This window comes from Salvelinus alpinus, chromosome 35 (genome assembly GCF_045679555.1).
Source record: "Salvelinus alpinus chromosome 35, SLU_Salpinus.1, whole genome shotgun sequence".
NCBI lineage: Eukaryota > Metazoa > Chordata > Actinopteri > Salmoniformes > Salmonidae > Salvelinus > Salvelinus alpinus.
In genome coordinates, this window is record NC_092120.1 from 22224781 (window position 1) to 22238063 (window position 13283).

Below are 13283 nucleotides of genomic sequence, written 5' to 3' on the forward strand. Positions count from 1 at the left end.
CATATTGTTTTTTTTGTAAACGTGTACAGTTGAAGTTTACATACATTTAAACTCAGTTTCACAATACCTAACAATTAAATCATAGTACAAATTCCCTGTCTTGGGTCAGTTAGGATCACCACTTCATTTTAAGAATGTGAAATGTCAGAATAATAGTAGAGTGATTTATTTCAGCTTTTATTTCTTTCATCACATTCCCAGTGGGTCAGACGTTTACATATACTAATTGAGTGTTTGGTAGCATTGCCATTAAATTGTTTAACTTCGGTCAAACATTTTGTGTAGCCTTCCACAAGCTTCCCACAATAAGTTGGGTGAATTTTGGCCCATTCCTCCTGACAGAGCTGGTGTAACTGAGTCAGGTTTGTAGGCCTCCTTGCTCACACACGCTTTTTCAGTTATGCCCACACATTTTCTATGGGATTGAGGTCAGGGCTCTGTTATGGCAACTCCAATACCTTGACTTTGTTGCCATTTTGCCACAACTTTGTAAGTATGCTTGGGGTTTAACTTCCTGACTGATGTCTTGAGATGTTGCTTCAATATATCCACATCATTTTCTTGCCTCATGATGCCATCTATTTTGTGAAGTGCACCAGTCCCTCCTGCAGCAAAGCACCCCCACAACATGATGCTGCCACCCCCGTGCTTCACGGTCGGGATGGTGTTCTTCAGCTTGCAAGCATCCCCCTTTTTCCTCCAAACATAACGATGGTCATTATGGCCAAACAGTTCTATTTTTGTTTCATCAGACCAGAGGACATTTCTCCAAAAAGTACGATATTTGTCCCCATGTGCAGTTGCAAACTGTAGTCTGGCTTTTTTTAATGGCGGTTTTTGGAGCAGTGGCTTCTTCCTTGCTGAGCGGCCTTTCAGGTTATGTCGATATAGGACTCGTTTTACTGTGGATATAAATACTTTTGTACCGGTTTCCACCAGCATCTTCGCAAGGTCCTTTGCTGTTGTTCTGGGATTGATTTGCACTTTTCGCACCAAAGTACGTTCATCTCTAGGAGACAGAACGTGTCTCCTTCCTGAGTGGTATGATGGCTGCGTGGTCCTATGGTGTTTATACTTGCGTACTATTGTGTGTACAGATGAACGTGGTACCTTCAGGCGTTTGGAAATTGCTCCCAAGGATGAACCAGACTTGTGGTGCTATAATTTTTTTCCTGAGGTCTTGGCTGATTTCTCCATGATGTCAAGCAAAGAGGCACTGAGTTTGAAGGTAGGCCTTGAAATACAGCCACACCTCCAATTGACTCAAATTATCTCAATTAGCCTATCAGAAGCTTCTAAAGCCATGCTATCATTTTCTGGAATTTGCCAAGCTGTTTAAAGGCACAGTCAACTTAGTGTATGTAAACTTCTGACCAACTGGAATTGTGATACAGTAAATTAATCTGTCTATAAACAATTGTTGGAAAAATTACTTGTGTCATGCACAAATTAGATGTCCTAACCCGACTTGCCAAAACTATACTTAACAAGAAATGTGTGGAGTGGTTGAAAAACGAGTTTTAATGACTCCAACCTAAGTGTATGTAAACGTCTGACTTCAACTGTATATAAAATATATATTTGCCTTTATTATTTTCCCCTAACCCTACCACCCCTCCCCTAATTGGAGTAAACTAATGGACAAGGGTGTTGTCACACCCTGGCCTTAGTTATCTTTGTTTTCTTTATTATTTTAGTTAGGTCAGGGTGTGACATGGGGAATGTATGTGTTTTGTATTGTCTAGGGGTTTTTGTATGTTTATGGGGCAGTGTTCAGTCTAGGTGTATGTATGTCTATGGTTGCCTAGATTGGTTCTCAGAGACAGCTGTCTATCGTTGTCTCTGATTGGGAACCATATTTAGGCAGCCATATTCATTAGGTAGTTCGTGGGTGATTGTCTATGTCTTTACGTTAGTTGCTTGTGTCTGCACTTTCGTTTTATAGCTTCACGGTCGTTTGTTGTTTTGTATAGTTTGTCAGTGTTCTTCGTTTCGTCTTCGTTATAATTAAAAGGAAGATGTATTGTTATCACGCTGCGCCTTGGTCCTCCTCTCTTCAAAGTTACGACGAGCGTGACAGGCGTCTACTTCCAGCTTATTCATACATTTTACAGACACAGTATATTTTACAAGTTATCCTTTGTTTTTAGTCCTGTCCTTCAGCTACCCTCAACTCCTCCCATCCATCTCTGAAGACCCTCCAGCTTTTATTTCTATTTGCCATATATTTTTCCAACTGTGCAGTTACAAAAGTTTTGAACCTTTCTATTCTCATAGTTTCTACATTGTAAATTAAAGAAACATTGTTGCTAAGATTGTTATTGATCGATTGACTACGACTTTTTATATCACCCAGCAGTGCTATTTTCAGAACCTGCGACCAGAAATAAGCTACATATGGAGAGTACGAAACAAATTATCTAATGATTATGTCCTCTGCTCTCATCCTTCTAGACCTATCGGCTGCCTTTGATACTGTGAACCATCAGATCCTCCTCTCCACCCTCTCCGAGCTGGGCATCTCCGGCGCGGCCCACGCTTGGATTGCGTCCTACCTGACAGGTCGCTCCTACCAGGTGGCGTGGCGAGAATCTGTCTCCGCACCATGTGCTCTCACCACTGGTGTCCCCCAGGGCTCTGTTCTAGGCCCTCTCCTATTCTCGCTATACACCAAGTCACTTGGCTCTGTCATATCCTCACATGGTCTCTCCTATCATTGCTATGCAGACGACACACAATTAATCTTCTCCTTTCCCCCCTCTGATAACCAGGTGGTGAATCGCATCTCTGCATGTCTGGCAGACATATCAGTGTGGATGACGGATCACCACCTCAAGCTGAACCTCGGCAAGACGGAGCTGCTCTTCCTCCCGGGGAAGGACTGCCCGTTCCATGATCTCGCCATCACGGTTGACAACTCCATTGTGTCCTCCTCCCAGAGTGCTAAGAACCTTGGCGTGATCCTGGACAACACCCTGTCGTTCTCAACTAACATCAAGGCGGTGACCCGTTCCTGTAGGTTCATGCTCTACAACATTCGCAGAGTACGACCCTGCCTCACGCAGGAAGCGGCGCAGGTCCTAATCCAGGCACTTGTCATCTCCCGTCTGGATTACTGCAACTCGCTGTTGGCTGGGCTCCCTGCCTGTGCCATTAAACCCCTACAACTCATCCAGAACGCCGCAGCCCGTCTGGTGTTCAACTTTCCCAAGTTCTCTCACGTCACCCCGCTCCTCCGCTCTCTCCACTGGCTTCCAGTTGAAGCTCGCATCCGCTACAAGACCATGGTGCTTGCCTACGGAGCTGTGAGGGGAACGGCACCTCCGTACCTTCAGGCTCTGATCAGGCCCTACACCCAAACAAGGGCACTGCGTTCATCCACCTCTGGCCTGCTCGCCTCCCTACCTCTGAGGAAGTACAGTTCCCGCTCAGCCCAGTCAAAACTGTTCGCTGCTCTGGCACCCCAATGGTGGAACAAACTCCCTCACGACGCCAGGTCAGCGGAGTCAATCACCACCTTCCGGAGACACCTGAAACCCCACCTCTTTAAGGAATACCTAGGATAGGATAAAGTAATCCTTCTAACCCCCCCCCCTTAAAAGAGTTAGATGCACTATTGTAAAGTGGTTGTTCCACTGGATATCATAAGGTGAATGCACCAATTTGTAAGTCGCTCTGGATAAGAGCGTCTGCTAAATGACTTAAATGTAAAAAATGTCTCTTTGCAGCAAAATCTGCAGAGCTGTCTAATGGTTGCAACACTTTTTGTTGAAAAACTGTTTTAAATATCAGTAAATAAACCATGTGCCATGGAAATCTCTTCAACTATTTTCCTATCTATATGGCACAGCTGTCCCTTCTTTGGTCCTTATATGAACCTTTATCAGTTCTTCAATGCAGGGCCGACAGACAAGTTTTTAACTTTCCCTTCCACTTACCGCTTACATTTTTGCGGTAATTAGTTTAATTTTGAGTAGAGCATACATTTCCATATACGTTTGTTAGCTGCATGTGACATAACACCACCAGTCCTATTTATGATATAATTCACAAAAGGTTATACCGTTTAACTTTTTTTCAAATTTTTTTTGATCGATTAGTATATTTGAGTTCTGGTGGATTAAACTGAAATTGTAACCCACTTTCTATGGCTTGTTTTAAAAATAGCGTTATTTTGCAGATTGTTTGGCGGGTCATGTTTCGGAGGACGCATGACTCGACCTTCGCCTCTCCCAAGTCCATTGGGGATCAGCTTTAATATTGCAGATAGATTGTAGTTTGTAATCACTTCCAATCCCCCATTTATATTTATTGATATTGTTGGATCTGATTTTAATAGCCAACATTTCGATGGCCATAATGAATAGATTTGCTGATAGTGGACAACCTTGTTTTACTCAACAGTTTAATACTTTGAGAAGTAGCCATTTACTACTTTACACCTAGGGTTACTATACATAACTTTAAACCATTGTTTAAGAGATTCTCCAAAATTGAAATATTCCAGGCATTTAAATATAAATTCCACTTGTACTTTAAACTTTTGGTGCCAGCGAAGATGACATAAGAAAGTAGTCAAGACGACTTGCTTGATTGAGCCTCCGCCATGGATATCTCACTCACTAGGTCAGGATATTTAAGCCTCCGTAAAGCCACTAGTTCCAATATATCCATGATTTTACCCCTTTTACTTCGCTCTGCGGTCCAACACATCCCAAATCATCTCAATTGGGTTGAGGTCGGGTCATTGTGGAGGTCAGGTCATCTGATGTAACACTCCATCACTCTCCTTCTTGGTCAAATAGCCCTTACACAGCCTGGAGGTGTGTTTTGGGTCATTGTCCTGTTGAAAAACAAATGATAGTCCCACTAAGCTCAAACCAGATGGGGTGGCATATCGCTGCAGAAAGCTGTGGTAGCCATGCTGGTTAAGTGTGCCTTGAATTCTAAATAAATCACAGACTGTCACCAGCAAGCACCCCCACACCACCTCCTCCATGCTTTACGGTGGGAACCACAAATGCGTAGATCAGTAGTTCACTTACTCGGCATCGCACAAAGACAGTGGTTGGAAACAGATTTCCACCAGAAATGTCCATTGCTCGTGTTTCTTGGCCCAAGCAGGTCACTTCTTATTGGTGTCCTTTGGTATGGTTTCTTTGCAGCAATTTGACCATGAAGGCCAGATTCACGCAGTCTCCTCTGAACAGTTGACGTTGAGATGGATCTGTTACTTGAACTTTTTTGGGCTGCAATTAGAGGTGTAATCTAACCCTGCTCTCACTCGAAACCCTATCCAGGGCCCGCTCGATCAAGAAGCAAGCCCACAGGCTTTGACTATAGACTCAGATACAAATGTCGCGATGCACAAGGTAAACCACATCACAATAGCCAATTCTACACAAACGCCAATAAGTCGATCTGTTTTCACCATGAACACACATTACATCACGTTGTTGAACAAACACTACACTTTGAAAATCGCTACCTGGAAACGGTTCTGGAGGACTGCTTAACCCATAAGCTAAATGAGTCTGGCTCGACAATATCGCTCGTATCGCAATCGTTGTTAAATGATCTCAAAAGGACTGTGAACCCAGCTAACCGTCAGTCAAAAACAGAACGATGCAAAACTAAACTTCGAGGTTTCACTCGGACTACCTCGCCTCGCACAATGTGACTCATGCTGAAACTACACTTCCAAAACATATAGCTTGTTCACCCTGTGTATGTTACCAGACTCGAAACGGAACACCTGCTACTCGGAGCAGACTTGATGGATCGTTTGGTCCCACTGATGGATTGGAGGGGGGGGAAAATGGTGGTAACAAGTAACCGTGCCATCTCTACTGACTACGCCGTCTTCTCTTAACGCTGGCTACAGCACAGTCATCTACAAGGATTGTCTGTCAAAAGGACCCCTTGGGAAAAAGAGGTCGCGACACCTCTTGGTGCAGAATCTGACTCGGATATTACGATATCTCGTCACATTCAATCAACAAACCTGAGAATATTATTTTCATGATTTCGAGCCAGAACTCTGAGTGAGCAACTTAACTCCTCAGAGTCATGCAATACTGCAGCTAAGATGAACTTTACTTGTCCTTCAGACACTTCCGCAAGCACCGCGGCCAAAACAAAGCATCAACGTTCAGAGCGGACACTGCTTCCGATGATACATTTTTCGCTTTGAGGGGGACAGAAACCCCGTACAATGACACTAACGGTATCAGTCCCGCCACCGATCTTGTGACGCCAACTGGTGAAACACTGTGTGACGTCACCGAAAGATATCCTTGTCTCAGTTCGCAGGTACTGAAACGGTTACCACACACAGACGCTGTGGTGAATGGCAGGCCAAGACAGCCACTGAGCTTTTTGAAGCACAAACACCAGGAGATTTGGTTTAAAGGTTACGGCCAATCTACTAACAAAGCTGCTTTCTGACAACTCGTACAAAGGGCACAAACTTTTTGTTTGTGCCTCGGACACCAACCACTGGTGGGTGGGTCCCGAGACAAAGGGGGAAATACAAGCCCAGACCCATGATGAGCCTTGTTGAGGCCAGTGGGTGGGGTGCAACACTGTAGGCCGCCCGATCAGGAAACAAATCAAGTTGTAAACGTCGCCACGAGAACAGAGGGGAGCGGACAAGCCCCTCAATGGATTGTTTGGTCCCACTGATGGATTGAGGATAACCGTAGAATACATCTGAGATATCACTCTGGTAGATGTCTAGGGTATGATAATTTCTCATTCTTGTGCCAGCAAGTCTTTTGCTCTGGCTTTTGTCCATTATTTTATCTTTAAAAAAATATATATATATATATAATTTGGCAACGGTTGTACACTCGTATCGCTGTCCTCTATCTGAAATTGTGTACACATTCGAGTTTGATTTTGTTGACAGTGTCGCCTAGGTTCTGTAGCGGTTTAAGATGGAATTCTTTCACTACACATTCAGGATCTTCACCCTCATTTTCTATGATACCAGTAAGTACTAGATTTTTTCTCGCATGGATCTCGTCTTTATTTCAAGTAAGGCTTCTCTCAGAAACATGTTCTCCTTTTTAAGTTCTTTAACAGCCGTTTCAATAGTATTGCCTGTACCTTTTGGCTTATTTGTTTCTTTCTCCACTGTCACAGCTTTTTTGTCACTCATTCCTAGCCTCGCCTTCATATCCTTTACTTACAAGTGAAAATCATAAATCATCTGGGTCTGTCGAGGAATCTCGTAGCTTCTCTTGATGTTTGGTTCTCAATTATTTTCCCTGGATCCTCTCTGACATCTTTTGGCCTTGACTGCGTTCGTAATATTTATCAATACATTTCTCTAGCCTTATATGTTTTTTGGGGTTATTATCCAGCTTGAATGTTATTACCCACAAGTAAATAAATCAGTGTAGTGCTACTATTCAGTCAGTTTTAGAGAGATTGAATAGTGTGCTCTCTTCTGTCCTTTCTAGAATTTTCCAAACAAGAGAATGAGGTCAGCTGATAACTCAATGGGTGACATGTCTGGTAAGTATGCAAGTATGCAGGCCATGGAAGAACTGGGACATTTTCAGCTTCAAGAAATTGTGTACAGATCCTTGTAACATTGGGCCGTGCACTATAATGTTGAAACATTATGTGATGGCGGCGGATGAATGAATGATAATAGGCCTCAGGATCTCATCACGGCATCTCTGTGCATTCAAATTGACGTTGATAAAATGCAATTGTGTTCGTTGTCCTTCGCTTATGCCTGCCCTTTACCGTAACCCCAACGCCAACATGGGGCACTCCGGTCACAACGTTGACATCAGCAAACCACTCACCCACATGACACCATACATGCCGTCTGCCCGGTACAATTGAAACCAGGATTAATCCGTGAAGAGCACACGTCTGCCATTGGCCATCGAAGGTGACCGTTGTCCACTGAAGTCTGTTACGATGCCGAACTGCAGTCAGGTCAAGACTAGTGAGGACAACAAGCACACAGATTGGCTTCCCTAAGACGGTTTCTGACAGTTTGTGCAGAAATTCTTAATTGTGCAAACCCACAGTTTCATCAGCCGTCTGGGTGGCTGGTTTCAGATGATCCCGCAGGTGAAAAAGCCAGATGTGGAGGTCCTGGGCTGGAGTGATTACATGGCATCTGCGGTTGTGAGGCCGGTTGGATGTACTGCCAAATTCTCTAAAATTATGTGGATGTTATGCAGCCTGGTCTCAGACTCGGCATAACATAGTACATTTAAATCCAGGACACTCAAATTAGTATGATATGTTACGTTTGGTATGGTTACATAAGATAGAGGGTTATAACACGAACGTCTAGCAACCCAAAGGTTGTGAGTTCAAATCTCAATATGGGCAACTTTAATATTTTAGCAACTTGTCACTACTTTTTAGCTACCTTGCAAATACTTAGCATGTTAGCTAACCCTTCCCCTAACCTTAACACTTTTAGTTAACCCTGCCCCTAACCTTAACCTTACTCTGAAACTTAACTGTAACACCTAGCCTAGCTAAAATTAGCGATCTAGCTAACATTAGCAAACTAGCCAGAATTTCTAACATATACGTTTAGCAAATTCTAAAATATTGTACATTTTGCAAATTCGTAACATATAATCAAAATTGTAATTCGTAACATATCATACGAAATGGGTGATGGACTTTCACAGATGAATACATACCATGCGAAACGTAACATATCATACTAAATGGAGTGTCTTGGATATCCGTACAGAATAATATGAAATTCTCTGAGACCAGGTTGCATTATGGTAGAGAAATCAACTTTCTGGTGGACTGCAGTCAGCATGCCAATTGCACTCTCCCTCAAAACTTAAAACATCTGTGGCATTGTGTTGTTTGACAAAACTGCACATTTTAGAATGGCCTTTTATTGTCCTCACCTGTATAATGATCATGCTGTTTAATCAGATTATTGATATGGCACACCTGTCAGGTGGATGGATTATCTTTGCAAAAGGAGAAACGCTCACTAAAAGGGAATTAAACAAATTTGTGCCCAAAATTTGAGAGAAATAAGCTTTTTGTGTGTGTGGAACATTTCTGGGACATTTTATTTCAGCTCATGAAGCATTGTACCAACACTTTACCTGTTGTGTTTGTAGTTTTCTTCAGTATAACTGCATTCTAAACTGAAGACCATGATTAGTTGATTATTGGAGTCAGGTGTGTTAGCTGGGGCAAAAGTGTGTCACCAATCAGGGCCGCGGGGCCTGGAGTTGCCCTTCCCGGCTTACAGCTACAGAAAGTCAGAGATATGGGACTCAGTGGAGAGTGACAGTAGTAACATGGAACAATCAAACATTAAAGGCCTTCTCCGGGGGATTTCACTCCACCGCACTGTACGTGTACCACTGCAGCACAAATTGGATGTGTTCTCACTGTATTTTCTCCATGTTAAATAAAGGTTAAATTAAAGTTGGTGTCAGCAGGTCCTTTAGGTCAGTGTTTCCCAACTCCAGTCCTCGAGTACCCATAACAGTGCACATTTCTGTTGTAGCCCCGGACCAGCACAACTGATTTCAAATAGTCAACTAATCACCAAGCCTTCAATGTGTTGAATCAGGTGAGTTTGTCCAGGTCTACATCAAAAATGTGTGCTGTTGGGGTTCTCAAGGACTGGAGTTGGGAAACACTGCTTAAGGTGGAACAATTCACTTGAAAAGCAATCCTAAAGATCCCATTACCGGGCTGTGTGTACACTGATTGTAGATGTCCTTTCCATTTCCATACAGAGAGTCTTTGAAGCAAGGCCTTTGATTTTACCAGTCAGTAAAATCAAATGCAGTGCATCATGGGATGTTCCCATGCAGGGAACCAAAGAGTAGAGTGAGGACCTCAGGCCACGTGATAAAACAAGTTGAAAGGTGATGTTCAGGAGCCACTAGAGGACAGATGGCACAATTATTACTCTTTTGATAACTTTATTTCAAATCTTGCTCCACTGTGGTTTGTTAACTATAAAATAAAGGTTGTGAAGGAATCATCTCAAAACACAGTCCTACAATGTGACCTTATGCATTATGCCGATTGGAGTTCCTTACTTCAACTTCTTAAGGGCAGCTCTGCCTTGAGAACATAAACTAATACAATTAGCTATGTTAAGGAAAGAAATGTGATTGCTGGAGTTTAGGCAAGTAATTCCAATTGGTTGAGGTTTGGGTTAGGGGTTGGGCTAAGATTAAGACATTTGATTGGTTAAGTGTACTGTCGGGAAGGGTTGGGTTGCGAACAAGCATGCTTGTGTATGAAAATGTGACGCACCACCACCAACCTACCTACCATTCTTTCTGCCCTTTGAGGCAGAACAGCCCTAAAAACAAAATTGAACAAGTTTAGTTTAAGTTTATTTTATTTTTACAGGGACAGTGCACATTAATCAACGTTTCAGTAAAAGTGCCGGTTTTAGCCAGCCGGCTAATTTTCAACCGCAGTCCCTGGGCAGGTTATTAAAAACAAATTACAATATGGACAATAGCAACATAGAACAAGACATAGCATACAGACATAGCAACATAGGACAAGCAAGACGTAGCATACAGACAGAGCAACATAGAACAAAAAGCAGCAAGACAAAATTCATAAAAGCAACAAAGTGTTTCCACACCTCACAAGTTAGACAACAGACATGGAAAGCGGCAACACACAGCTAGGGACCATGTTCACAAATCTGATTGACCTTAAGCCATGTCTTCAAGCATTTTGTGAAAGTGTGATATGTGGTGCAGTTATGTGTGTCTGGTGGCAGTGTATTCCAGACATGGGAAGCTCTCACAGAAAAAGCGGATTTACTAAAGGTGCTTTTCCTTAGGGGAACTACACAGTCACCTCTCATGGCAGACCTTGTGGATCTGCTGCCATATGTTTGGGTTTTCTGTTTAACAAAAATACTGAGTGGAGGGGGAGCCAAGCCATTTAGGATCTTGAATACAAGACATGCATCAGTGTATTGCACAAGATTTTCCCAACTCAGGAGCTCATGCTTTCTGAGGATGTGACAGTGATGATGGCTATTGGGCTTCCTATCAAGCACTTTGAGAGCCTGTTTGTAGACAGACTGAATAGGTCTTACTGTTGTACAGCAAGCTTGGGCCCAACTAGTCAAGCAGTATGTTAAGTGGGGGAGTATCATAGATTTGAAGTACAGTTTTGCTACCTCTGTAGTCAAACAATTTCGAATATATCGGAAATTAGCTAGGTTGAATTTGGTTATTTGAATTACCTTTTTCACGTGCTTTTTAAAAGAGAGGTTGGAATCAAGTATGATGCCAAGGTACTTAAAATCAGATACCACCTGGAGCTTCTCCCCTGACACATAGACATCTGGCTCAGTAGCATCTGTTGCCCTCTTTGTGAAGAACATGCAAACAGTTTTTTTCACATTGAGATGCAAACACGAGTCACTGAGCCACTTTGTAACCTGGACCATTACAGTAGTGAGTTCTTGTGCAGCTTGTTGTTTGCTCTTTGCATGCACATATATCACTGTATCATCTGCATACATTTGAACTTCAGACCCAGTACAGACAGAAGGCAGATCATTAATGTACAGGCTGAACAGGAGGGGCCCCAGTATTGACCCTTGGGGCACGCCCACATCATAGCTAAGAGTGGGCGACAGCTCATTGCTCACTCTGACACACTGAGTTCTGCCTTCAAGGTATGATTTCATCCATCTCAAGGCATCAGGGGAAAAGTTAAACTTGGACAATTTTGTGATGAGAATCTCATGGTTAACAGTATCAAAAGCCTTCCTTAGGTCCAGAAACACAGCCCCAACAACGCCCCCTTTGTCCATCTTGGACTTCACATTTTCCAGAAGAAAGCAGTTGGCCGTTTCTGTGGAGTGTTTCGCTCTGAAGCCAAACTGCATGGAATGTAATGTGAAGGGGCTGTTGTTGAGGTGGGCAATCAGTTGTTCTGCTACACACTTTTCAACAACCTTTGACACCACAGGTAATATACTAATGGGCCTGTAGTTACTCACGTCAGCAGGGTCGCCTGATTTAAAGATGGCTGTTATTATGGCCGACTTCCATACCCTTGGAAACACCCCGAGACCAATAGATGTGTTGGTGACCTTAGTAATGGGGCCAATGAGTGACTCTTTGTAGTTTTTAAGAAAGGTAGAGTCCATCCCAAACACATCTTTGGCTTTAGAGTTCTTTAGTGAGCTAATCACCTTGTCCACCTTTGACTCAGAAACCTCCCTTATGATGAAGACAGGTTGAGCATAATTTACTAGCACTGAGCCCAAGAAACCAGTGGAGGGGTTCTGTGTCAGTACCCTGACAGAGTCAATAAAGTAGGAATTGAAGGCTATTGCTATTTCAACTGCATCCTGTGTTAGATTGTTATTCACCATGATTTCTAGTCTTTTTGCAGTGTTACTATGGTCTTTCCCTGTTAACTTTTTTAGATTCTCCCAGATCAGTTTAGAATTTCCCTTTGCTTCACCAATTATGTTAATAAAAAAGTTTGCCTTGGCCTGTCTGATTTCTTTCATCACCTTATTTCTCAACATGGTAAACCTACGTCTGTCATGCTCTAATTTGGATCTTAGGGCTATTTTTAGATAATAATCTCGTTCTTTCATCAATTTCCAGATTTCTCCATTTAGCCAAGGAAGAGTGCTCTTTTGGCCAGGTTTGGATTTGATTTTCTTTAGGAAACCATTTAATGTAGTCTGGATTGTGGATAGAAAATCTTGACTATCAGCTTCCACGTCTGCATAGGACAAGAGATCATTCCAGTTAATTCCCTTAATTGCGTTTTCAAAATAGCTTAATTCACTCTTAGGTATTCTTAGTTGATCAGGCTTTCTAACAGTAGAGAGGTTAAACCTGCTCTTAGACAGCTTTCTGGCTATAAGTGTCAGATTATGATCAGATAGCCCAGTAACCATATTGAATGATTTAGTCACTCTCTCTGGTTTATTACTGAACACCAAATCAATCTGTGTTTTAGAGCAACAAGTCACCCTGGTTGGCCCTTTAACTAGCTGTGTAAGGTCAAAGGTATTAATGATCCGTTTGAGGGTTTTCCTACAACACTTGTCTTCATAATTAATGTTAAAATCTCCCATTAAGATGACCTCTTTCCCAAAATCACATTCCCTAAGCATGTTATTAAACTGATCAAAAAACACACTTTTGGTGGAAGGTGGCCTATACATTCCAATGAGGGTAAAAGACATTTGGGGAGACAGTGTAATGTTCAGGACAATACATTCTAGTTCATTATCACATGACCACTCAATT